Source organism: Amblyomma mixtum, chromosome 6 (genome assembly GCF_055824585.1).
Source record: "Amblyomma mixtum isolate Tamu chromosome 6, ASM5582458v1, whole genome shotgun sequence".
Taxonomy (NCBI): Eukaryota; Metazoa; Arthropoda; class Arachnida; order Ixodida; family Ixodidae; genus Amblyomma; species Amblyomma mixtum.
The window spans coordinates 36,004,084-36,030,656 of record NC_143017.1 but is presented as its reverse complement, the minus strand read 5'-3'; positions in this window follow the sequence as shown (position 1 = coordinate 36,030,656).

Genomic DNA, 26,573 nt, shown 5'->3' with positions numbered 1-26,573 from the left:
AGCAAAAATTTCTACTGTACACTTGATGACATCGTCAGCGCCGGGCGTACGCTCTATTTCAGAATATGTGGATCTTCAACTACCTCCATTTTTACAGATATATACACGGCAACGCCTCTAAAAGTGAAACGCCTTTCATTGCATTCCTTTGGGGTTCTGCGTTGACTTACTGCGCTTCAGTGCAGTGGAAGTTTAGAGAGTGTCCAACGTGGCAGTCACGCCTTCTCTGTTTCTCCGAACCATGCGCTATAGAATTTGATGCGACGCGGGGAAAACGCTGCAAGGGTGCAATATAAAATAGGGACAAAAAAAATTCAGGGGGCACTTTGACTGTCTAAAATGGGTAGAGGCGGAAGCGTTTTCCCCACCACCTTCGCTGTTTCTGTGGCACTGGTGGCGTCACATATAATTGAGTACTAATCACTAAGTGATGGCAAATCACTGATTAATTATTAATTACTGATTAATGCCTGAATACTAATTAACTGATAATTAATGTCGCTTAAGCTCCGCCTTTAGGAGTGGAACGCGACAGCGCGTTGTAGCGCTGCCAGGGAGTCCACCTAACGCCACCACCCGTTCGGCGCGATGCCTTGCCCTTTGAACGCAACGCTTTTTGAGGAAAGGAAATGGCGCAGTGATTCTCTGTCATCTCGGTGGACACCTGAACCGCACCTTAGAGGAAGGGAGGAAGTGGGAGTGAAAGAAGATAGATAAAGAGGAACCGTAATGAAGAAAATGAAAATTGTATTTGAGGAAAGGAAATTACGCAGTAGCTGTCTCACATATCTCGGTGGACACCCGTCAAAATTCAGGGGGGTACTTTTTTTACCTAAAGTGTGGTCACTGATGTGTGGTTAAGATGTTAAGCTTCGCCCCTAAGAGTGGAACGCGACAGCGTCTTGCAACGCTGCCAAGGAGTCCATAGAACGCCATCGCCCATTCGGTTCTACGCCTCGCTCGTCGGTAAATTGGTTTTTGAGGAAAGGAAATGTATCTGTCTCTCATTTGTCGGTGGACACCTAAACCTCGCCGGAAGGGTATGGAGGAGGATGAGAGTGAGTGAAGACACCGTATTCACTAGACGCGCCTTTGTTCATTCCAAACCATCGAGCTGGCATGGCGGAGTGGATAGCATGCTCGTCTCTCACGCCGAAGACCGGGGTTCGATTCCTGAGCTCGACCCATTTCTTAATCGTTTTTATTTATTTATATGGCCTGACTAGTAAAGCTAATTAGGCTAATTGGGTAATTAAGCAATTAACTAAGCTCAGTCCCACTTACTTGGAGCATCACTATGCGATCCCTTCAATTGGTTGCATGGTCACTAGCCAAAGTGCAATTGGCCCCGTTTGATATTCGCGCACTGTGACGTCACGACCGTTTCCACGAATTGAAAAGCGTGACGTTCTGTCGACAACTGCTGCTTACAACGATGAGACATTAAAGGCTTCCGCCTTAAAAAGTTCCATAGAAGGGACGAGAGGGTTTCGACTCCAGGTTGTCAAAACATCCGAGCTGGCCCCCGGAGGCAAACGTGGGATAGCGAGGTTGTAAGGGTAACCTGCGGCCGGCGGGGTCATCGACAGCTTTGTTCCTTTGCATCTGTAGTTCAGTCTCGAGAAGGCAAGAGGAGCAGCAAAGGACGTCGTTTCTGATGCAAAGCCGCCCGCGGTATTTGGAGAGCAGAAAAGCGAAAAGGAAATTAGGTTTGGAAGGAAGGGAGGGGGAAAATCGCTCTTCAGGCATCACAGTGACTGGGCAGAGGTAGCAGCAAAGACGAAAATAAAAATTCTCCTCGCGCGTTTTGCTTGCTGCGCCCATTGTACCACCGGCAACAGCTGCCGTGCCCGGACATTCTAGTTTAGAAAGCGTCGGCTTTCAAATACCCATTCTTGCAAAGCCTTGCTGATTCTGAAGATTTTTCTAATTTTTTTGTGAATTTTTCATTTCAGATATTTTTATTTGCAGACGAATAGCAAGAAGAGCATGTTTTATGAGCTGTAAAGACAAAACCACTCGTGCAGCAGGCGCTTCTCTGCAAGTCTTCTTGCATAGGCAGCCTTTTAAAACACGAAGAATTAATTGCAGTGTTAAAGATGTCTTTCGCTCGGGATTGAAATAAGGAATGCAATAGATTCGGAACCATACATTTCTGAAGAAAAAAAAACGAAACATTAATGTCCAATGCAATTTCTCAACAAAACCTTGCTCGATTGGATGAACGATGGCAGGGCGCTCGCCCAATTTATTTTCCCTACTCGAATCCGCGCGCATCTCATGGGCTTTATGCAGTCCGGGCGTAAAAAGCGTAGTTGTTAGTAGCATGACATTAGAGGCAATGCTATTTACACCTCAGTTGTATCAAAAAAAGCAAAAAAGAAATAAAACCTAATTGCGAGCGCAATCTTCTACGCCAACGCAGGGCTACAAAATGGGGTGTACGGCCGCTGCGTCAGCTTTCGAAAAGTTTGAGATAAAGTAACGCCTTAACGGTGGTACACTATCGTCCTGTGGGCCCCTAACCGCGTTTTAACATTTCGAGTAAGCAAGGCTAGAACACAGAAAGTGCCGTAATCGGCGTGTATGCGATATATTAGAGGCGTCTGTGCTCTGTAAGGCGGGGAAAATGCAAATGATAGCCTATTCGCGTTCTCTGTCAACAAAGCCAAGCTCCGTATCGTTAAAATTGGCAGCCCGGTCTTCGCAGTCACGCTGTAGCCGACTACATTTCATTCTGACTATTCTGGTTTACTGCGGAATGACGGAAAAGTTATTGTCGGCTCGTAATTGCTCTCTCTGTTTTGCAGCTCATTTTGTTTTCTACGCGGAGGATACGTTTCGACAGAGGTCAAACAATAGTTGCGGTGCCCTCCACTGCAGCACCTCTTTCTACTTATCTTCTTTCACTCCTTTCTCACGGATTCCATCACGGTGTCGTTAAGAACACTGACAAGTAAGTTAGTTACTGTAGTGGCTGCGCACAGACTCATAGAAACACGCGCGCTACTCAGATACGCCACTTTGATAAGGGCTTACGTACCGCTGCACCGAGCGCTGTCGTGGCACTTAGTCCTGGCTTCTCACTGACGGTCGCCTAGCTCTACTGGCGCTAGCCACTAAATTTGTGAGATGGTATAAGAAAATTCCGTCAGCACTTCGCTGCAACTTCGTGGTTATTGCTTGCACTGATGACCGAACACCACAGTTACTGTGCCTTTAGTTTTCGTAAAAATATTTTTTTACATGCAAAAAGAAAGCATATACATTATTTACCAGCCACTGTTTGCACATGTCTATGGGTGGTACTATGCCTTTTATTTCAGAAAAACCAAATAGATGGCGCAGTACAAAAAAGCTGTGCGGTAATTATTCACTCCCATGCGCACAGGTGCATTGCCCTGAGTAAAGTACGAGAGCTGTTTTGCGGACAGAGCTGAAAGTTGAGCGCTGGCATATTAGGTTCCTTCCTGATTTGCGAGAAAATCTTCTCACTGCATTTTCGTTCTGGCTAAAGTCCCATTTCCAAAAAGGCAGGTTTGAGATATTCGCTAGAGCACGTTTCCAGAGAATCAGCCACATGAACACCACGTGGTAGGTGCTTTACCGCGAAGCGTTACTCTCTCAGTCGCTTCATAAACCATCGGCCTGATTTCATGATGTGTGATTTCCCTGTGAGCAGGATTTTGTAGAAGATACCAACTTTACTTCCATTTCCAGCATTCCATATCTGTCACGGGTGGGAGGGAAGATCCTCATCGCACCTAGAAAGCTTAGGACTTACGCCGGCGCTAATAAGCCGAACTGCATAGCTTAGAACCAAATCCTGTCGGCTTTTATTTTCAATATAGACTATATGCGCTTCGTATTGAAACTCTTTATCTTATCGCATTTGGAGATGCTTAGCAGGAGAGGTAAATTAATGGCGTTTGTTCTCGCGCATTTGCTTGCCACAACATGAGGCATGCTCATAAAACTCTCGTGACCATCTCTCACGGAAGATCTATCTATATGAGCTAAACGGGAACAAATAAAACGACAAGAACTTTTTTGGATGGGAGTTTTTTCTGAGCTGGTGAGTACAACAGGAAGATGAACTTTCACATCTTGTGAAAAGAAAGCACTGTGAATGGAAAATAGTTTTAACAGCGTTTGGGATACAAGATATGCAATGACGTTAAGGGGCAACAAAAATGGAACAGCCGGTCGTTGGAAATGATGTGTCTCTGAATGCCGCAGGTCCCGCGCACTTTTTTCATTACGTTTCATTTCAGCACCAGTTCCTATTTTCATTTGGAACGAATCTCTGTTGGAAGGTTAAACCATTATGTTTTCCTCACTGTAGATGTGCGACCCGTGCGCAAAAGCTGTGCGACGAAAGAGCTCAGGACGACCGGGAGAAAACAACACATCGCCCTTGGTTCTTGCGCGCAGCACGTACGAGCAAAACCGAAAATTCCCGCCGAAGATCCGCGAATACAAACGGGTCTCGCTCACTCGAGGTGCATATCCGTTGTTGCCGCGTTGTCATTGTGTATGTGTGCTCGACCTGGTCGGCAAAGAGGTGCGGCCTGAGTCACCGCCAACGTTATCTATCTCACGTTACACTGAAAGCAGTGCGCCCTGTACACGGGAGATTGCATCCAGCGCTCTTTCTTTCAATCCTTCCCTACAGCGTGTCTTCGGCACTCGGAGCTAGCGCCATTGTTACAAAACATGTTCTTGTTGCGGCACTCACAATGTGTGGGGACTTCAAACTGATCGGGATCGCAGTAAGATGCACCTTTCTGCATTGTTACTTTACTCCTCCTTTTTTTTACTTTCAACGTAACCTTGGTTGGTTTTGGTTTTGTGGGGTTTAACGTCCCAAAGCGACTAAGGCTATGAGAGACGCCGCAGTGAAGGGCTCCGGAAATTTCGACCACCTGGGGTTCTTTAACGTGCACTGACATCGCACAGTACACGGGCCTCTAGAATTTCTCCTCCAAAGAAATTCTAGCCGCCGCGCCCGGGATCGAACCCGCGTCTTTTGGGTCAGCAGCCGAGCACCATAGCCACTGAGCCACCGCGGCGGCCAACGTAACCTTCAATCCTTCTTCGAATTTTTTGTGGTTTCTAAAAAGGAGAAATTTGTTTTCCAAACATCCATTCATACTACACGCACAAATTCGAGATGGCACCTAACCTCCCATAATTTTTTAAGCAGGCTATTGAATTATTAATTACTAATAAACAAACCAAGAAAATGACAAACAAATGACAGCCTGCTGTCGGTCTCGTTAATCTTTCCAGTTGTCAAGTGCGTTGCGCCTCGGCGATTTCGCTAAGGGTGTTGTGAAGTCCGAGCTGAAGCAAGCGTTGCGTGCTTCTGGTCTCGGGTAGAGCCAGTGCTATCTTTTACACCCTGCGGGTGCGGACATTGATCCTGGCTTTTTCTCCCTTCTACCAGTTGTGAAATGGCGCAACGTACGCAATATGGCTAATGAAGAAAGAATGTATGAGCCGTGTGAGACTCTCCTCCCTCATTCCGTTTTTTCTGCTAGTGACCCTCTTGAGGATCATCATTGTATCAGTAAATAAATTTCATAAACGTGTGCATCACAACTAGACAAATTGTTGTAATTTTATCCTCAGAAATATGCCAAGTCGTTTGACACCACTTGTAACATTTTGCGTGTGGACACCAAATTCTATGCAGATCGTGGTCCCTGGGGTGGGGCTCCACCTTGATGTTTGTTATTTTTATTTATTTATTTATTTATTTATTTATTTCATAATACTGCAGGCCACTGCTTGGCCCAAGCAGGAGTGAAAATACAATGTTACATAACCAAAAAATGTTATTCAATATTAGCAGCACACGGATACAAAACATACATATAAACAATATTAGCAGGTAAGTAGACGATTTAACGCCTCACAAATATTTTCCGAAGAAAAAACAGATTCCGGTAACGAATTCCAATCTTGCACTGTTCTAGGGAAAAAACTGTATTTAAAACTGTTAGTTTTCGCGAAAAGGGGAGTAAGTGAATGTTCACGAACGTTCCGAGTCCTCACTAGAGGACGCTTAATGCACTCCAGAAGCTTCAGTTTATTTTTACCTGTTAAGATATTAAACAAGAATACCAATCTATTAATCTTTCGGCGGATTTCTAGTGTAGGAATGTTATTTGACATAATTAACTGCGAGGGAGAGTCTTCCCTTTTGTATTTTCCGTATATAAACCTAACCGCTTTCCTATTGACTTTTTCAAGGACCATTATGTCCTTTTTCGTGTACGGGTCCCAAACGACTGAAGCATATTGAGTAAAGACCGCACACAAGTTTCGTAAGCCAAATTTTCATGTGTGCTGGGGCAGTTTTTAGCTTTCTTCGTAAAACCCATAGCTTTCTCAATGCGGCTGAAGAAATATTAGTAATGTGTGACGACCATTTTTACTTACTGTCGAGTGTTACACCTAAATATTTATATTTCTCAACTTCCAAAATCCTATTACCGCGAATAAGGTAAGGCAGCAAATTTGGAGACTTTTTTTCTAGTTATACGTAAGACAACAGTTTTTTTCACTATTAAGTTCCATAGCCCATTTAAGACACCATTCTTCAATGGCAAAAACTGCTTTTTGTACAGAGCTGTGGTCATATTCGGATGAAATTTGTTTAAACACAACACAGTCGTCTGCGAATAACTTAACAGAAACATCTTCAGGTACAACCGCAACTAAATCATTGACATATATTAAAAACAACAATGGCCCAAGCACACTTCCCTGGGGAACTCCTGATTGAACACTAACAACACTTGAAGCGGTCTTATTAATTTCCACATATTGCCGCCTGTCTGTAAGGTAGGCTTGAACCCACTGAATGATAAAAAAGGCACACCCAAACATTCCATCTTATAGAGAAGTTTGCCATGTGGCACCTTATCAAAGGCCTTGCTAAAATCAAAGAAAACGACGTCCGTTTTCCCGGACATATGAAGCACCCGTGCAAAGTCGTGCACAGCCAGAACAGTCTGAGTAACTGTGGATAACCTCTGCCTAAACCCGTGTTGACAATCAGATAGAAGATTATGATCGCTCAGGAACTTTCGCAGGTAGCCGGCTACAATGTGCTCCAAAATCGTACAGCAACTGCATGTTATGGAAACAGGCCGACAATTTGAAACTGACATTCGATCACCTTTTTTATACACAGGAACCACACATGCTATTTTCCAAACTGAAGGAAGTTTTCCGCATGCTAATGATAGTTCAAAAATGTCTGTTAGGCAACCTGATATTTGTTCTGCGTATCGCCTCAAAAATACATTCGGAAGACCACCGGGTCCAGCGGATTTTTTAGTGTCCAGTTTCAAGAGCATCGCCAGGACACCCTCACGAGTCACTTCAATGCCCTCCTCTGGTGCAGCCGCTGCTTTTATTTCATATTCATCTAATTCTGAAAACACCTCGTAGAAATACTGATTAAAATTCTCAGCTATTCCGGCAGCGTCCGTGATAATCGTGTCGCTAACTTTTATTTTGGTACATGGATCTTTGGGTCTACTCAAGCGCCGCCGAAATTTCTGCGGATCAGACTTTAGAAACTCTGCTAAAGTGTGCGAAAAATATTTAGTCCTGGTGCTGCTCACTTTTGATAACAGGTCATGTTTGATGTCTTTAAACAGCGGCGATGACGCCCATGCTTTTTACGATATCTCTTAAGTCTACGCTTAATGTGTATAATTTCGCGAGTAATCCATGGATGTTTCCGCTTTTTAACTGTTTTTCTGTCTGGAACGTAATCTTTAATACAATGCCTAAGCACATTAGCGAACCGTTGCCAAGAGCTTTCCACATCACGTGTAATCACAGGATTTTCTTCAATATAGTCAATAATCGCCACATCGTCAGCTCGACTAAATTCTTTAACTGTAGGAATATCAAGCGCGTGTGTTTTTGACTTTTCAACTTTCCAGGAAAAAAAAACTACCTTATGGTCAGATATACCGGGTTCAATTGTAACCGTTCCTTCTCTAAATCTCTCGCTAATGAACAGCAGGTCAGGAATTGATGTTTCGCGAGTACATTCAGTAACTATTTGATCAAGACCAAGAGCAAACATAACATCAAGGATGATATCACTCGTTTGCGATAATCCAAAAGACAGATTGTTCCAATTTAGTAAAGGCAAATTAAAGTCACCCGTTACAATCACATTCTTGTTTTGCGACAACAATCGATCATACAATTTACTCAAGAAGCTTCCATCAGCATCTGGAGCACGATAAACCGCACACAAATGAAACGCTGTTTCCTTCACTTTGATTCTAAAAAAAAAGGCTTTCATGCTAAGCAATCTGGCTTTCTCCGTCAACATCGACACAGGATTTAACAACAACAGCAACTCCACCCCCTCTAGATCCTCGGTCCCGCCGATATAACCGATAACCTGGTGGGACGATGTCATCGTCACTGATTTGCTCGTGTATCCAGGTTTCAGTTATGACGCACACGTGCGGATCCAAAGAGAGCAAACATTCTTCCAGTTTTTCTGTTTTGTTTACAAAGCTTCTTGCATTCAGAGAAACTAACCGCACATCGGACGTATCTAGGCATTAACTTTCAGATAAAGATGCGGTGTTGCGTTCTATCAATCTCCTAGAGTTTAGAACAGCATCCCATTCATAGTACCGCCCATCAACCTTCAAATTGTCATAAATCAAAGAAACCTTACTTCTAGCCTTTTTTTCATGTTTTGCACTTTGCCAAAGATGCTTGCGTTTGCACAACATTTCCGCGAAGTAGTCATTATCGATTCTAATGTGTTCTCCTTTTAGTTTAGACACATTGCTCCAGACTGCTTGCTTTCCCCTATAGTCCTGAAAGTACATTATGACACGGCGATTAGAAGAACTTTTCCCCATTCTATGAATTCGAGCTACAGATGAACACGGCACTCCCAATTTAGCGGAAAAAACATCATCGATAACTTTCCTACGCATATCCGACTCTGATTCAATAGGATCTTCCTGTACGCCAAAGACAATCAAATTTGACCTCCGACTTTTATCTTCTAGATCTTCAAACTTGGCTTGATGCCGTGCAAGTGCATCCTGCACACCATTCAAAGCTGTGCGTATGTTTTCAATTTCATCTGTTTTCATCCGCAGCTCTTTTACGTTTGCCTCTATGTTACTTAAGCGATCACCAAAGTTATACTGGCACATACATAGCGGATGGCGCCCACTGTTGGTGTGTGATACGAATCGCTACGACGCTTCTACGAGTTGCGTAGAGTGCTGGTGCTCCATCTGTGACCTCCCTGTGTTTCTCGCGAGGGGTGTGCCCTTCAGTAGCCATGGCGCCGTCGGCGCCGTGGAGCCCTTCGAATTAAAGCACTAGTCTTCGATGTATTTGTCCCTGCGGGGACTAGTCAGATGACCGTCATCGATGCGGCGGCCACCATAGATGGATTGCAGGAAATGTTGACGGGTGCCCATACTTTCAAGTCACCACGCCGCCATGGCTCTTATTGTCGACGCCGGCTGACTGATCATGGGCAGCGAGCGCGTTCCCATTGTTCCACTCGGACCGCAAGTCACCTTCTTGGCATGCTTTTTCCTGCCCTCGTATGGTGCCAACGAGGCGCTCGACAAGGTTCTGAGCCAGCACGGGAAGGTTCTCATCCAGGACCAGATGGTATCACGCCGTGGATGCTGAACGGCACATAGTTTGTCTGCATAGAAAATTAGTTCCGATTTTACTACTTACTAGGCTTGGTGTCTGTAACGTTGAGTGCGTTCCGTACACTGGATAGGCAGCGCAGTGGCAGGTGGCAGTTAAAGGTTGATAGCGAAAGTTTACTCACCCATTGAGCGCTGCGACCTATTCCTGCAGTTCCGCGTGTCAGCCACAGGGTTGTCAGCGCTAACGCAAGCAGGCGACATCTCTGTCTCATCACCCCACGTAGCTCAAAGCGCTATTCAGGCTTCCATTGACCCAGGGAGCCAGTTATTCGCACTTCCTTTACTTAAAATCATTGGAGTCTAGAACGCTAACGCCAACGCCAATGAATGCAATGAATGTCGACGGCCTATGGCTTCTGTGCCGCTTTTCTTCCAAAACGTTCTCAATGGCAACGCGTGCAGTGCACACCCTTCTACCGCCACGTACCTTAAAACATGACTGAGAAGTCCTCTGTCCCAGCGGCCAGCTATGCGCCTTTCTTTTGCTTCCGAAGCGGCCGCGCTCCATCGCTTTCGTAGCTTAAAGAGCGACTAAGGTGTCCACTGCCTCAGGGGGCCAGGAGTAGGAGGAGGAGGAGGTAAACTTTATTAAAGTAGCGGTCTTAGGCGCGGGTTGGAGGGATGTTCCCCTCCCCGCGATGGGCTCCTTTTCTAGGTCGGACGCCAGGTGGCCGACCGAGGATTTCGTTCGTCAACCTCTTCCGCCCGCTCCGTGACAAGGAGAGACAGAGAAAAGAGAGGAAACTTTCAGTCTGAAGAGGAAGGCTCCCACTGGCGCAGGTGGGCTACTGTCACTTGGTGACCTTGATCTCTTATCTTTGTGACCCGGTCAGCTCTCTCTGTGAGCAACTTTTGGTGCCACAGGTCCGAGCTGCGCAGCGGGGTCTCCCACTGCTCCTCTGCGGTTATTCGGCTGAAAGGGTTCTTACTGCAGGCCCGAATGGTGTGGTTCAGGCTAGCTTACTCTCCGCAGCTTTTTCATTCTGCACAGTATATATCTGAATGAATTCTGGCTAGTATTGCGAGCGGGCATGGGAATGTGTGCGTTTGGAGCGGCCTGAGGCAAGTTTCTTGCTCTTGCATAAGCAGAAGGAAAGCCCCGGCCGCGCGGAAAATGTGCACAATAAACTTAAAGACGACAAGTCAGTGCTGTACGTCGACGCTGCCGAGTACAGGCACAAAGAGGCATATGTTGTGGCTATAGATGACCACAAAGGAGAATGCATAGCAGCTGCAACCATACCAGAGAAGCAGCAGCAATAGCATACTCCATGTGCATAAAACTCCCTGACGCGGAGTTGAACCTCCGGGTCCCAGCGGAGCAGCGCGGCCTCCCACTGTGAATGGGTGGAAAGCTCCAGACTCTGCGATGGCTTGTCTTGATTACATGACTATAGGACGTGCACTGTGTCTGCCTTTTGGTGCCCACATAGTTTAGAGTGGGCTTAAAGAAAAGTAACTAAGGAAAAACATAGCCCTGCCCGCACTGTCTTGCGACACAACGGGCTTAAATCGAATAAAATAAACGAATTGGCCCGTAGGCAAATGTAATTTTGCCACCCTAAGGTGGAAATAAATAGATAAGGGAATGCTACTATAGCAACCCACAGCGGGGGAACGGGCCCGGGAAGACTCCCCTGATCTCCCCTGAGAAGTAGCGGAAGGGATGGGTAAATGGATGGGATAAATGGTTGTAGGAAAATGGGTTAGGATCAAGGATGGGAAAGGGGACAGCGAGATTTTCGTTCAGATCCTTCAACTGTCTCGACTCCATTCCTGGCCTGCCTGGCCAGGGCAGGGAGAGCGTCGAGATTGTCCAATGGTGCCGCCCCACTCACGGGATGCTGGACCACCCACCGAACGCAACGGGCTTCGACCGCCGGGGACAGGAAAACCTAACACGGGGTCAGCAGCTACCTGGGGCCCCTCCACGACAGGGTTTGTTTCCAACCTGCCAGCTACCATCCGGCGAGTCCTGTTCACGGTTTTTCAGGCTCGGGAAGTATGTGTGATGTACTCCAGCCAGTAGAGGCCCAGGTCAAGCAAATGACCTGACACCTCCGGGGGCACCCATCTGTGCTTACAACCAACCAACCATGGACTTATTTTCTCCCCTTGCTTGCTCTTCTCCTAGTGAGGAGGGAGTGTTCAAGCCCGGGCGACCGGGCACAAACCAAGAACGAGGCTTAGGGTGAGATGACCGGACCTACTCCGCCGTCACTTCACAACATCGCCGGAGTAACTGGACGCTCCGAGGTCGTACTACGCCCCCATTCCTCGGCATCCCGCAAAGGCCATAACAGCCCTGCGGCCGGCCGTGCGGCCTCTTCCCCGAGGCGTCGTTTCAGAGCCTGGCTACTATGAACTCCCTCGCGGACCTGGCTTCCCCGTAACGAGAAACCGACGCGTCGGTAGCCAGACATGCACGCCCCCGCGTGCGGAAGGAAGTAGCATGTATTTGAAAACCTTTGCTACTTTTTACATGCCCTCGGTGCCGGATTTCATGGGTCCAACCTGAGTATAAACCCAGGCCTGCCTCCGCTCAGGCATCGGATCTCACGCGCGCGACTGGCCCTCACAGTCGCCTGAGAGTCGCTGCCATTGCCATGGGGTATTGCATCGCCAGCGGTGGGGATGGGACGGCCGGGACGCATGATGTCGGGCCGGGACGCATCCCCAGAGGATGCGTCCCGGCCGTCCCATCGCCACCGCTGGCGTTGCATCGGAACAAAGCCTAGTAGCCGGAACTACACCGGCCCGTATCCGGTGGTGGGGGGGGGGGGGGGGCACGAGCAGGCCGCACAGCCGGATTTGCCCCGAGATAACAGACGGGGCTGAACTGCTCTTGAGTTCACATTTTCATTTTTTACTAGTCGTCATAGATATTTCCCTGATATTATTTTCATGTAGCCGAATAGTGATACCTTGATTTATTTACAGATTTATGCATTTGTGTCTATTGTAAAAATACTTTGTAATTAAAAAGTGCGTACTGAAATCTGTTTATCCTCTTTTCGAGTGTTGTACCCTTGTGATGCGTTGTAAAGACTTACTAGGTATTTTTTCCTAGCTTCTTGTGATGCCTTAATTCTTTTGTAAGTTCTATGTGTTTTGTTTGATGTGTAAGTTTTTAGTTTATATAATCTGCAATACATGCGTTTCTTTTGTTGATGCTCTTACAAGTGTTGAGAGTGATGTATAGCCCTCTTTATACTAGCTTACTCTCTCTTTATTTTGGTATATTGTTGCGTGCATGCTAGTATACCATTTTCTATCGGACGCACTACTAGCCGTTGGCTATGGGTCCGAGCAGTGTTTGCGTACATTTGTAACGCAACAAAGAACTATAAATAAATGAATGAAACTATATCGAGTACATGTACGGATTAAAGAAAGTATCTGTTTGGAGCGACCGCCAACTGACTTGTTGTGTATTACTTAGAGATCTATGTGGTTCTGTGAAAATTTGTCTTTCTTTCTTGAGGTGGGTAGTAATTTCTTTCTAGGTTATCATTCGCTCCTTGGCCAACCTGAGCTCGGGGTAGAGCATCGCCCGGTTAACTACGAATCTTCGGGCAAATTGATGCTCCCCCTCGTTTCTGAGATGGTCCGAATGGGCGGGAACCCAGGTCACTGTGATCTGGCGGGTATTGGAGATTTTTTATAAGATTTTGATGGCTGCGGAGTGTGTTATTCCTTTGGGAAAAGTTCGAATGGCGGTTTAAGAGGCACTGATGATGTATTTGGCAGTGGTGGAGGTAATGGCTAAATCTATGGCAGCTTCTTCGTCCTCCTCCAGAAAATCGATCGTCACCGATGCAAGGGGAGAACCTCGATAGTCGACAACTGGTAGGGAAGAGGCGTCTCTGTCTGAATTTTCTCCCACGTCCACGTGTTCTATGTCTTTCTGAACTGAAAATATTTGGTGTATTTTTTGTGCGCTAGCCTTTCTTCTGTCCGTATCGTAGTGTGGATGCATGTTTTTGTGCAGAGAATGGGCTATTAAGTGTTAGTGCACGTGTCTTGTGATTGGCAAGGTGCTTTCTTTTGGATGAAACTTCCTGTTTCAGTGCCTGATAGTCTTTCGTATTGTGCGATCAGGTGTGTTTCCATCATTTCCACTCATGTGCTATGAATTCCTAACAGTAGTAGTTGTTCGTTTCGCGCATGACGGGCAGATTGACCGCAATTTTGTAGGACTCTCTAATTGCAGAAGCCAGTTCGTCTCTTTCTCTGACGTTGAGGGTGACGTATGGTGTAGATTAGATGACTGGTAAGATTGAAGACCTGTATTAGTTTCTTGGTATCGGCTTCTTTAACTCCTCCTCGTCTATTCTCAATACGCCTGATGAGGATAGAGACTTGATTGATGGCGTTCTTAGCTGTCTTTATTAGAGTGCCGTTTTTTTATTTTACTATATCAACGTTCCCAGGATTCTTTGTGCTTCTACTCCAGGGTCAGTTATGCGCCTTTGCTTTCGAAGCTCCTGCTCTTCATCGGTTTCGTAGCTTAAACTGCGACTATAGCGTCTACCGTCCTAGGGGACAGTTATGCACTTTCCTTTCCTCTGCTTCATATGAAGGTCAAATGAAGGTGAAAACCACAAGCGCCGCGAGGAAAGCCCAAGGTCGCATAGTGAAGTTTAGCTTGAAGAATTTTGAGGGCACTTCAGTCTGCTTACGTGGAGGAGCGCGAAAGCGTGTGTCCTGAGGAAAAGAAAGGGCTTAGTAGCTCTCAGTTCTAGAGGCCCGTGTACAGTGCGATGTCAGCGCAAGTAAAGAACCGCAGATGGTCGAAATTTCCGGAGCCCTACACGACGGCGTCCCTCATAGCCTCAGTCGCTTTGGGACGTTAAACACCTATAAACCATAAACCATCTCGTTGCTTGAAGTTTATATGTGGAAGTCAAGTTGGAGGCTACCTTGCGACAGAGATACAAAACGATGACATATAAAAATTCAACTGTATACCTTGCCATACTCTCCGTAGAAATTCTAGAGGCCCGTCTGTTCTGCGATGTTAGCGCACGTTAAAGAATCCCAGGTGGTCCAATTTTCCGGAGCCCTTCACTACGGCGTCCCTCAGCCTGAATCGCTTTGGGACGTTAAAATATCATAAACCATACTAAACTTTGCCTCTTTCTTTAAGGCGCAATTGAGGAAGGGGGGTTAAACTTCCTATACCTCCTAGCGGACAGAAATTACAGACTCTAGCGCCAATTCCTCCCTCAGTTACGTTCATAGCGGTTGGTCTCGAAGTTACGGAGTATTAATCTCCGTGACAACGGACGACCGAAACACGCGGGCGCGTGGGTGCTCGCAGGGCATCTGCTTCATGCGCGGACTGGTCCGAAATCGGGCATGCTAGGAGACGTGAGCGGGTGTACTGTTTTACACCTGCTCTCCGTGCAGCCGCACGCCATGCTTTTACCTGGGCTTTCGCAAATCATTTATTTGCTGTAGCGGCATGTTAAAATTGGTAGCGCTGCTGGACAGCAATGGTAACCGCACCGCTTGGCCAATGTACGGAGACGAAAAGTGGTTTTTGAGGAGAGGAAATGGCGCAGTATCTGTGGGCACCTGAACCGCGCCGTATGGGAAGGAATAAAGGAGGGAGTGAGAGAAGAAAGGTGCCATAGTGGAGGGCTCCAGAACAATTCGACCGTCTGGTGACTTTACCGTGCACTGCCATCTGACCGCATACGGCCACCCTTTGCCTTTCGCGCGCCATGAAAACGTGGCCGCCGCGGTCGGGTCCGAAACTGGGTACTCCTTTTGCCCCCTTCCTTGCTTCTGGTGGGACGAACGGTCGTAGCACGCTGCCAGACGCTTCTAAACATCACTATAGGACGCTTTGTGCACTTCGATATGTGGGTTATAGGTAGTTGGGAGGACAGGCGCGCAAGCAGTCTTACCTTGACTGAACACCTGAACTGAGTACCGTAAACGAAAGGATCACAGAACGGGTGATTGGGAATGGGAAGGCAGCAGACGAAGCCGCCCGCGCGCTCTCTCACCGGGCTGTTTTCTCCTTCCCACCCGATCCGGAACCCGGTCCTAACCCGATCTATACATTCAAAGATATTATAACCTACTATCAAGATATTCATCGCTTTTACCCTTGCCCATGTAAAGGCCTGAAGAAGGCGGTTGAGCGCCTCCTTCTCCGCCTTCTCACCAATACACTGCTGTGCTCGGCAGCACAAAAACATTTTGACCCCTCATTTAACGTCAGCTGTCCGCACTGTAGTGCGGTGTCTTCTGACACCTATCCCATTGTGTGGGCGTGCCCCTCCAACCCGGCCATTCCCCCTTCCCCAACCCAACCAGGGAGGACTGGGAGGCGACCCTGTTCGGCTGCCGCGACTTACAGGCCCAACGAGCTTTAGTTTGACGCGCCCGGGCGGTGGCCAACGCCACTGTGGTCCCAAACTAGCAACCTCCACCTAGCGCTTGTAAGGATCAGTCCCTTACGGGCTGATCCAAACATAACTCCTGTTCCTTCCAAATAAATATTTTCACCACCACCACCAAGGCAAGCACGAATGTCATTTTTTTAACACCTGCAATTTCTCTATTGTTGGAAATTACAGCAGGATGATCCCGCTGAGCGTTCGGACAATCGGAGCGCACTAGGGCCGCTGCTGGCCCTGGGGAGTTTGCCTTTTTTTTGTGGACGGGCTATGGAATGAATGTGTGGTGTCCTGGAAGTGGAAAGGGCCGGCGCGTTTGCGGGACGTGAAACAGTGGGCGGTGCTTTTGACTGTAAGTGCGAAATGCGGGACCCGTTAGGTTAAAGCTGTGACAGTTCAACTGAACGTTTTGAAGCGTGGAGCTCATGATGACGGCAGTGGTTTCCGGCGCTTAAAGTCATCAGCGAGGATAGTGTACTGGAGATCTTCGAACACTGTTTGGAACCGGCTTTCCATGGTGTTGAGTGCTTCCGTTAAGTTTCTGTCAACTCCACCTCGGGCGGATTGCCCGACTTTGCGACACTTCTGGAACCGCTCTTGTCTCTGCAGCCCAATAATAATGCAGCCCGTGAGCTGATTCTGAGTTGGTGACCGGCTTGACCCAGCAGGCCATCGATTGGCTCAGACGGGAAATCTTAACCTGGCTGAGCTTAGGAGGTCTTGAACGTTCTTGTGTTTTCGGGTTCGACACGAGCTCACGGAGTCTTATTTTATTTCCGGAGCTCTTAGATTTCATTCCGTAGACTGATGATGAGCTGAGTAAAGTAAGGAGCAGCACCTTTTTTTCATTAACTTATTTTTTTTGTTTATTGCTGCCTAGAACGTCCCATTAAAGCAGTTTTACATGAGGGAGTGGATTTTAGGGCACATGCTTGATTCGATGATGATCTGAATGAAGTACGACGGCGTTGGGCAAGTCATTCCATCATTGGCAGTGTGGACAGAAAATGATTATGGATGAGCAGGTGTGCGAGCAGGAGAAGGTTGAACGGCCTCCTGGTGGGTCATGCTTCTGGATCGAGTTGCGGTTGGCAGAGCTGATAACTGACTTGATCAGGGGATGATATTAAAACTTACGCAAAAGGCACAGTCTTCTCTGTCTGCTAAGATCGCAAGATGAGCACTAAGTTTTAGTTCAATGACACTTACGTGACAGAAATAGGCCGATAGGATGAATCTTGCTGCGCAGTTATGTGTTCCTTCTACCATGTTAGAACGGTCAGTTTGATAGGGGTCCTAAAAAGTGCATGTGTATTCCAGTTTGGGATGCATGAATGGTAAATAAGCTATTCACTTCACTGCTAGAGGCACTAGGTGGAGGGTTCACCAAAAACCACCCAGAACACGATTATATTGTTCAGTAAAGTGCGCTATGAGATGTGACTAGTTAAAATCGCGGGTTAAATAAACCTCGAAGTCTTTATATTGTGTTATAGCAATTATTTTCGGAGTTGGAGGTAAAGTAGTTTGAAGATGGTTGGAAGTGATGTCGATGGAAGGATAGTAGAGATGTTTTCTTCACGCTTGAAGACGTTAGCCATTTGTTACACCACAGTGTTACGCAGTCCATGTCAAACTGCACGAGTTGAAGGTCACTATACTGTTGGTTATTGAATGGTAAATACCGCAATAATCTGCAAACAACTTGAAACTTGGGAAAAAACCCTCCCAGGCGCAAACGAAGTCACGACACAAAAAGAGACGAGGAGACAACGGACAGGCGCCTGTCCGTTGTCTCCTCGTCTGTTTTTGTGTCGTGAATTCATTTGCGCCTGGGTGGGTTTTTTCCCCAAGTTTCACGATGAATAACCAACTAGCCCGTCAACATGCCTAATCTGCACACAACACACATTATAACTTATGTTAGCCGGTAAGCCATTTATATAAGTGAGGAAGAGAAGGGGCCCCATGACGGTGCCTTGGGGTACCCCAGATGCAACAGATGTATAAGCATATGTACATTTATTACAGAAAACAAACTGCTGCCGGTTAGGAAGAAAGTTTCGAATCCGTTCCAAAACGAAGTGATAGAGATTTAGGGGTAAAAGTTTTAGAAAAAGCCGTGTATGAGGAACTTTGTAGAAGGTCATTTCAAAATCTAGGAACAGGGCGTCAACTGGGATATTAAGGTTGAGTCTGGAGCTTAAGCCGTTAATGAACGATGCTAGTTCAGTGTCGCAGGAAAAAAGTTTTAACGCGACCGCGTTTGGGGCCACGTGTCGCAGAAACGCCGGTGTCGTCGTCGTCGGCGGCGGCGTTGGCCGTGAGAGAAAAATTTCAGAAGCATTAATAAATAAAACCGAGTAGGGAATTTGTCCAGTTGGGGAATCGAAACAGGGCCTCCAGAGTCCGAAACGAGTACGCTAACCACTCCGCCACGCCAGCTCGATTTGTCCAACGTGCACGGCGTCCAGCCGAACAGGCGATGGCGTTCCCCGGACTCCTTGGCAGGCTGCGACACGCTGTCGAGTTCAACTCCTAAAGAAGAACCTTAAGCGTCCTCCAACATTTTTGAAGACCATGTGGAAGAGGCTAAAGAAAATAAACAAAAACTAGGAATTTCATAATACGCGAGTAAGGCTACATGCTTCATTAACTTTGAAAGAATGATAGTGATGGATATGGGTGGGTAATTATGACGAAAAGGTGTTGGGCCCTTTATTGAAACTGGGAAAACTTTGGCCACTTTCCAGTCACGTGGTATCACACCTGATGAAATATTCTGTTGAAAAATATGAGACAATATGACGCTGGTATTATGCTTTATTTTTTTGCACTTTTGCGTTAATGCAGTCGATACCTGTTGATGGCGCTACTTTCAAAGACTGTAATTTTTACAACACCAACAGGGTGAAAAATAATATCAGGCATGGTCGGGAAATCAAAGCAAGGGAAATCAGGAATGTCTCCATCTGGTTAGTGGGTTAAAAAAAGAGCTAAACAATAAATTCATAAAACTTCCGCAACGCCTTGCTACACGATTGGATTCTTATCATCGTCGCGAATTGTTAGCGTATCGTTCAAGTCATTATTAATGTATTTCCTGTATTGACGGAGGTTTGTGCGTAGCATACTGGGTGATGTAGATGGAAAAAAATTATTAATGCTTAGCTTTGAGAAATTGTAGGTATAAAACTTTCCATCTTTACGATAATTTAGCGATGGGTTCGGATTCCTAGATTGTGTGGCGGATCGTAAAAGGTTTTTCTTGTTGTTAAGGGGCTTTGGTGTGTTATTCAACAACGGCTATGAATGCGTTCTGTACCTCAGTTGCAGGAATATATCTTTTAATGAGGTTGTGCATTTTGTTTTTGAAGAGCACCCAGCAAGTGTCCGGAGCGCCTCCTTCAGCGTGGATTAGAAACCAACTACAGAAAGCGTCGAGTTGTTGGTTAATGCTAGTATAATGCCCTTTATTGCAAAGTGCCATTTTTTGGTTCCTTTATTCGCTTTGGGTCGGTGGATGAATTACGTGGCGGGGATTATTGGATGATCACTCAGTCCTGGCAAATAAGGAAGTGAAGATAGGGTTTCTGGGTGCGGCGTTTGTTTCGGATTAAGTATGCGAGATGATTGAACAGTCTGCCTTTTTGGAGAGGTTATCAGGTTGGTCAAAGCGAAGGTTTGACACGTGTTGACAAAATCGCACTCACGGGAATTTGATGTTTCTGACGTATTAGACCAGTCTATTGCGGGGAAGCTAAGGCCATCTATTAAAAAAAAAGGGGAAATAGAGGGATGCTGTGTTGCTGTGAAATAGAGGGATGAAGGAAGCGTCGTTATCAATCGGAGGGGGCGGGGGCGATAACAAGCGCAGGTTACCGTGAGCGGAAATGACGCTTTAGAACTGATAAATAGTAATTCCTAAAGGTTGCTTTACTCTTAATCTGTACCATTGAAGGTTGCGATTAGTGGCTATCAAGACGACGACGACTTGTTTGCCCCTGCCGACGCAACGAAAAACACCGCAGTTTGGAGTATGACCTGCGCTTCGCTGTTGCGGATTCATCTATCCAAGTGTCAGTTAATATTATTTTGTTGCACTGAGCGGTGTCAATGAGTCTAGCAAGTGCATCGCATTTTAGTAAAGGTCTTCTGATGTTAGTGCAAAGAAACGAAATTGAAATGGAAATCTCTTTGTGTTGGTGACTAGCCGATATCTACGGGGTAATGGTATTACCTGCCACTACGCGTGATACAATATGTGGATGGATGGATGGATAGGAGCGCCCCCTATGAAACGGGGTGGTGGCAATTGCCACCATGCTCAGCTTTTCTTTATTTATTATTTTTTTTGTTCACTGTGTTGGCAATTCTCATTAAGATTCTCCATCACGTTTGCCTTCGGTTTCCTACAATTCTAACCTTATGCCACATCTCTGCTTTTCAGCCACCAATCCTCCAATCGCTTTTTGCTGACTTCCACTGCAGATTTATTTACATGACCATTGTTATCTTTAAACCCTAGGGCCTCAGAAAGAGTGACTGTGCCTGCATCGACATCCGGATGGATACCATCACATTTGATTATGAGGTGTTCAATTGTTTCCACAGATCTACCACACACTGCACATGTGTCATCTTCTTCGTTAAATTTCTTTTTGTAGCTGCGCGTTCTAAGACACCCTGATCTAGCTTCAAAAAGTAGAGCACTGCCTCTTGAGTTATCATAGAAAAATTCTTTCCTGATCGGCCTTTTCCAAAATCGATATAGTTCTGCACTATGTTTCTTTTCCATTGAATTCATGCAATTTTTAACTTCCGCGTTTTTAACCTGTCGTTTAATGCTCTTTCTTTCTCCGTCCTCATGACCGGCATACTTACTGGTTAGTTTTCTAGTTCTTTTCCGCCACTGTGAGTCAATGTTCTTTCTGTATAAATATTTAAATACCTTAGCTGCCCATCTGTTATCGTCCAATTTCCTCAGGTGTTTTTTATATAGTATTTTACTCTTAGCTTCCCGTGCCTCGAACGATGCCCAGCCCATATCCCCTTGTACTGCCTCGTTTGTGGTTTTGCCGTGGGCACCTAGTGCTAATCTTCGAACAGCTCTCTGATTTACGTCTAATCTCGACTGAACTTCTGCCCTTAAGCACAGAACCGCATTGCCGAAAGTAAGTCCCGGCACCATTATTCCTTTCCAAATACCTCTTAGTACTTCATATTTGTTGTACCCCCATAATGCCCTATGTTTCATTATCCCGGCGTCTCTTCGTCCTTTTGCCGTAAGAGCCTGTTCATGCTTTTCCGTGTATATCTGCCCTTCGTTTAGCCATATCCCGAGGTATTTGTATTCGGCCACTTTGGGTATTTCGTGGCCTTGTATTGTAAGCACCTGATCAGTTGTATCGTTAAAAACCATCACACCTGATTTAGTTGCGCTAAAACTGAATCCTAGAGCGTCTCCTTCGTCTCCACAGCAATTAACCAAAGTTTGTAAATCTTCCTGGCTATCTGCTAACAGTACAATATCGTCCGCATACATTAAACCCGGGAGTCGCTGCTCAACTACATTTCCGCCTAATCTGTACGATAGATTATAACCCAGATTACTTTCTTCTAGCCTTCTTTCCATATTTATCACGTAAAGCATGAACAGCAGCGGTGATAGAGGACAAGAGGACAACCTTGCCTTAATTCTTTGTGCACCCCCACAGTTGTGGTACTTTTTTTTCCTTCCCATGTAATTTCAACTTCATTGTCTCGGTAGATTTCCTGTAGAAAATCAATTACCTCATCACCAGTACCTAAATCTTTCAATATGCTCCACAGGAGTTCCCTGTTCACGCTATCGTATGCACCGCTTATGTCCAGAAAGGCTATAAACAGAGGTCTATTTTCCGCCTTAGCTATTTCTATGCATTGAGTAAGCACGAACAAGCTATCATCAAACCGCCTACCCCTTCTGAACCCATTCTGAAGTTCTCCGAGTATCCTATTCCCTTCTACCCATGACTGCATTTTTAATTTCACCGCCTGCATTGCCAGCCTGTACATAACAGATGTTATCGTAATCGGACGGAAGGATTTTATGTTCATCTTATCTCCTTTCCCTTCATAAATCAAATTCATATACGGGGTGCTTCCAGTCGCCATCTCGTGGTAACAGAGGGCGAATTTTTCATTCTGGCTTTTCGAAAATTGGATAAGGTTCTTACGGGCAAGACGGGTGTTTTGGGAATAGTCTTCAGAGATGCTGTAGTCGGTTCCATGTAATTTCTTTTCGTTAGTGCTAACTTGCTCTTTCACTTTTACTTGCAAGCTCAATCATTGATTTTTTCTGATTCAGCCCACCTTTCCTGGTTGCTGTCGTTGAGCGCAAAGAATAACAGGTTACAACTACGAGCTCGGTCTTACAAGTGGAGTCTCTGAACAATATAAGCTACGTTACTCCCATTGTTTGCGGCAAGACACTGGACGCTGAGAAACTGAGCTTTAGAGGATCCAAATATAAGGGATCACAAATTTAAGGCTGCCTAAATTTAAGGCACACTAACTAAGTGAGCCTGATTTTAAGGCAGCCTAATTAAGGTAACCTAAATTTAAGGCTGTCTAATTAAGAGATCCTAATCCTGAATTTTCGGAAGTCTTGCTTTAATTTCGACAAAGGTTTTTCCTGCTGGGGCAATTTCGCACGAATACTTTTCAATTCGCTGAGAAGAGATGCCTACCCAGCTTTGATATCGTCCAGTGCCAGCAGCACTTCACTGCTGCTATCACTGTTGTTGTTATCGGCGCCGCCAGCGCGGGTGGCAGGCTCATGATTTAGCTCGACATCTTCACACAGCAGTTAAAGATTGACCAATGCCTGTGTACAGTCAACTTCAAGAGCAACAAGGCACCGTGGACTCGGCAGCACTGTCAGCGCAGCGTAGCAAATTCGGTTTGCGAAAAGAATGAAATAATTATTTACCTGCACGAGGCAAAGGCGAGGCATATTAGCGAATCTGGCCGTCGCAGTGCCGCCGAGTCCAGGCCAACGTTCTGGATTACCTGGTCAGTTTGCAAACTCCGCTGCAGCTCGGCAGCCAAGCGTGGCCCCATTCGTGTCCCTCTCGGGAGGTGGCGTTATCGACGCTGTTGGCCCGGTCCGGCCGGTCTCTCGTCGCACGAACTATCGCTATCAGAAGAGCGCGCCGTGCTTCACGCCACTTTAGGCTGGTAATTCCTGTTTAGCGAAGATATTTCCAAGATAGGGCACAAACATTATTATTATGAATGTGCAACTACAGTGGCATTAAGGCTGCGCGAACGCTCCTGGGTGGCAGATGTGCAATCGGCATGTCTGAATCATTAGCTATTTCGATGAGACATCTGGATCTTAGTCGGGTATAGTTTTTTGTTTCATTTACTTCCCTACAAACTAAATGACTATTTGCTTACGGCGGGCCACGAAACGGTAGATGAGTCGCATGTTGCCGAAAATATCGAAACCTATGGCCATGTTCGATCGGTTTGAAGCAAGACAGTCAAAGATGCATACGTGTTTTTTAAAGGGAGATGCAGCAATACCACCGTGAAACTTCGACGTTATGAAGGTAATAAAACGCGAAAAATTACGGTAATAGCAGAGGTCAGATTGAAAGTAGTTTATTCAGTTGATATAAGAAAAAACATGCACATCTTAATGGGAGCAACAGCCGCCGCGGTGGCTCAGTGGCTATGGTGCTCGGCTGCTGACCCAAAAGACGCGGGTTCGATCCCGGCCGCGGCGGCTGGAATTTCTTTGGAGGAGAAATTCTAGAGGCCCGTGTACTGTGCGATGTATGTGCACTTTAAAGAACCCCAGGTGGTCGAAATTTCCGCAGCCCTCCACTACGGCGTCTCTCATAGCCTTAGTCGCTTTGGGACGTTAAACCCCACAAAAACAAAAAAACCAAACTAATGGGAGCAACTTTTAATGGGCCAAACAGTTACAAGAGACGTGCTTCTTTGTTTGCAACAGCCACCTTCTCCTTGCTCTCTAAACGGTGATTAGCATCTCTAGAGAAAAAGTGCATTCTTGTAGCAATAACAAAGTTCAGTATCTAACAAGTGAATGCCGATATGTGCTCAGCACATCCCAAGGGAGCAAGGCTGCACTTGTCTAGCTCTTCCAACACTTTCCAGAAAATGTTTTGCAGCCTTGGCGATGGCCAGTGTGAATTGCGATCGCACATTACGTAGAACGCTTATCTTGCCTTGGTTTGGGAGCAGACAGGTCGACAGCTCGGCCGCACCGACACACGGACGCATAGCTCGGGTGCACCGACGCTGTTGCGCTTGTGTGTTGAGTTGCAGCCGGAGCCAACGCCGCCCGAGCTACGTCGCTCGAAACACACTTATGTAAATGTGGCAAGGACGCAAAGGAGCAGCGATCAACTTGCAGCGCAGTTTAACACCAAGAAAAAAACGCCTGGCAAAAAACGCTTCGCTGTAGTCTTCGCTGACGTGGTCAGCGTGGCTACTCTGCCGAGAAGCCGGTCAAACAGCGATGAGAGCGCCCCACTCCCCTCTACAGGCAAGGGTGACATCCGCGGGGTCGGAGTTTGCAAACTGGAAAACTAATTTAGTAACGTTGGTCCAGGGTGTAGAAAGAGAAGTTTATTTTTTTCGAATTTCAACAAAAATACAAAACAAAACGGCTGAACTCAAAGGTCTGATGTTACATGCAGATGCGTAGTGCCGCTGCACTCAGCACGTCAGTAGGGCAATAAGAAAGCCGATACTCGACCGCCGCGCAGGACGATGAAGTATGTCGACCACTTGCCACTGGACCTCTTGGTCCAGGGTGTAGAAAGAGAAGTTTATTTTTTTCTAATGTCATCAAAAAATACAAAAAAACTGCTGAACTCAGTGCTCTGATTAGTCAAGCACATGCGCAGTGACGCAACACTGGGCACGTCAGTAAGGCAGTAAGAAAGCCGACACTCGACCGCTGCGCAGGACGATGAAATATGTCGACCATTTGCGCAAGAACTCAGCCTCACTCATTGACAGTGCGTCCACGCATGCTTGCTCAAAGAGGCGCGTGCGGAGGCGCTGCAACATTGGAAACATTGCTCTTTGCGGACGCCCATTTAAGGAAGCCGCTCCACGCTGCCGCCACAAAACGAACATGCCAACACACAACAGCATATTTGTAAACAGTTCACGTGAACTAGTGCGCGCTTCGAGGCGGGTTAAAAACATCCCTGACACTAGTACCCAAAAGGTGCGCGCCACTACACAGTCGAACATAGCGTGCCACAACGTTTCTAAAACACCGCATTGCGGGCATCGGGCGGAGGGCGCCACGCCCCACGCCGCAAGGCGGTCTCTTGTGGGCAGGACCCGCCAGCCTCGCAGCCAGCCGAAGTCCCTGACATCTGCAGGAAGCGTAGCTGATGTCAGTTGGCGCCAGCGTGCCCGTCTCGTTTTCTGGAGTTGTTCGCGGGTCAGCTCAGCGACTGTTAGTGCTTCACACATCCTGGAGGGCGGGGTTTCATCAACATCCTGATCGGGCACGCTGGCAGTCAACGACGCCAGTGTGCGACGCACGTTAACGAAAAATTCCGGCGGCTGCTCGGCTGTAGGGCCAACCACGTGTTGTGTAAAAAACACGTTACGCGCTCTACCCAGAAAGTATGTGAGGAGTGTTCTCCCGGGATAGTCTGGGTTGCGTACAAGATCTCGTACTCCTCGCAATGCGAGCACATTGCACATGGTGCGGATACAAGGTATACAAAACCCACCCATGTACGATGGAAGGCGCATGAACATTCGTGACACAAGTTCGGTTTTGCCCGCCCAAACGAAAGAGCCACAGGCCGAGGTTAGCCTGCGAGCAAACGTGCGCGGTGGGTTTGCGACGCGGGCGACAAAAAAACATGCGGCTAGGATTGTAGACTTAACTATATAGCAGCGCTCTGCCATTGAAAGGCGGAAAGTTGTCACCACCGAGAGGCGTTTCTCAGCCTTCGTGCGGAGGTTAGTCCAGGTTTCGCGGGCTACTTCTCCGCTGGCGAGGAATACTACTCCCAGGACTTTCACTCCCTGCACCCACTCCACCTCGCCCGCAAGGTTCGGTGTGAAGGTGCCAAACCTTAGTGCCTTGCTTTTTCCCCTGTTCAATAGGGCCCCCGATATCTCGCTGTACTCGAGAAACAGCCGCGAAAAAGCGGCGTAGCTATCCTCGTCCTTGAGGAAAAGCGACACGTCGTCGGCGTAGGCTGAAACCTTGATTTGACCCTGGCCAGGCAGAGGGAAGCCGCGTATGGAAGGGCTGTTGTTAATGCGCCGGGTGAGTGGATCCAGGCATAACACGAAGAACGTTGGGGAGAGAGGGCATCCTTGCCTTATGCCCCGGGTGACTGAGAAGGGAGCGCTCTGGTGGCCGTTTACG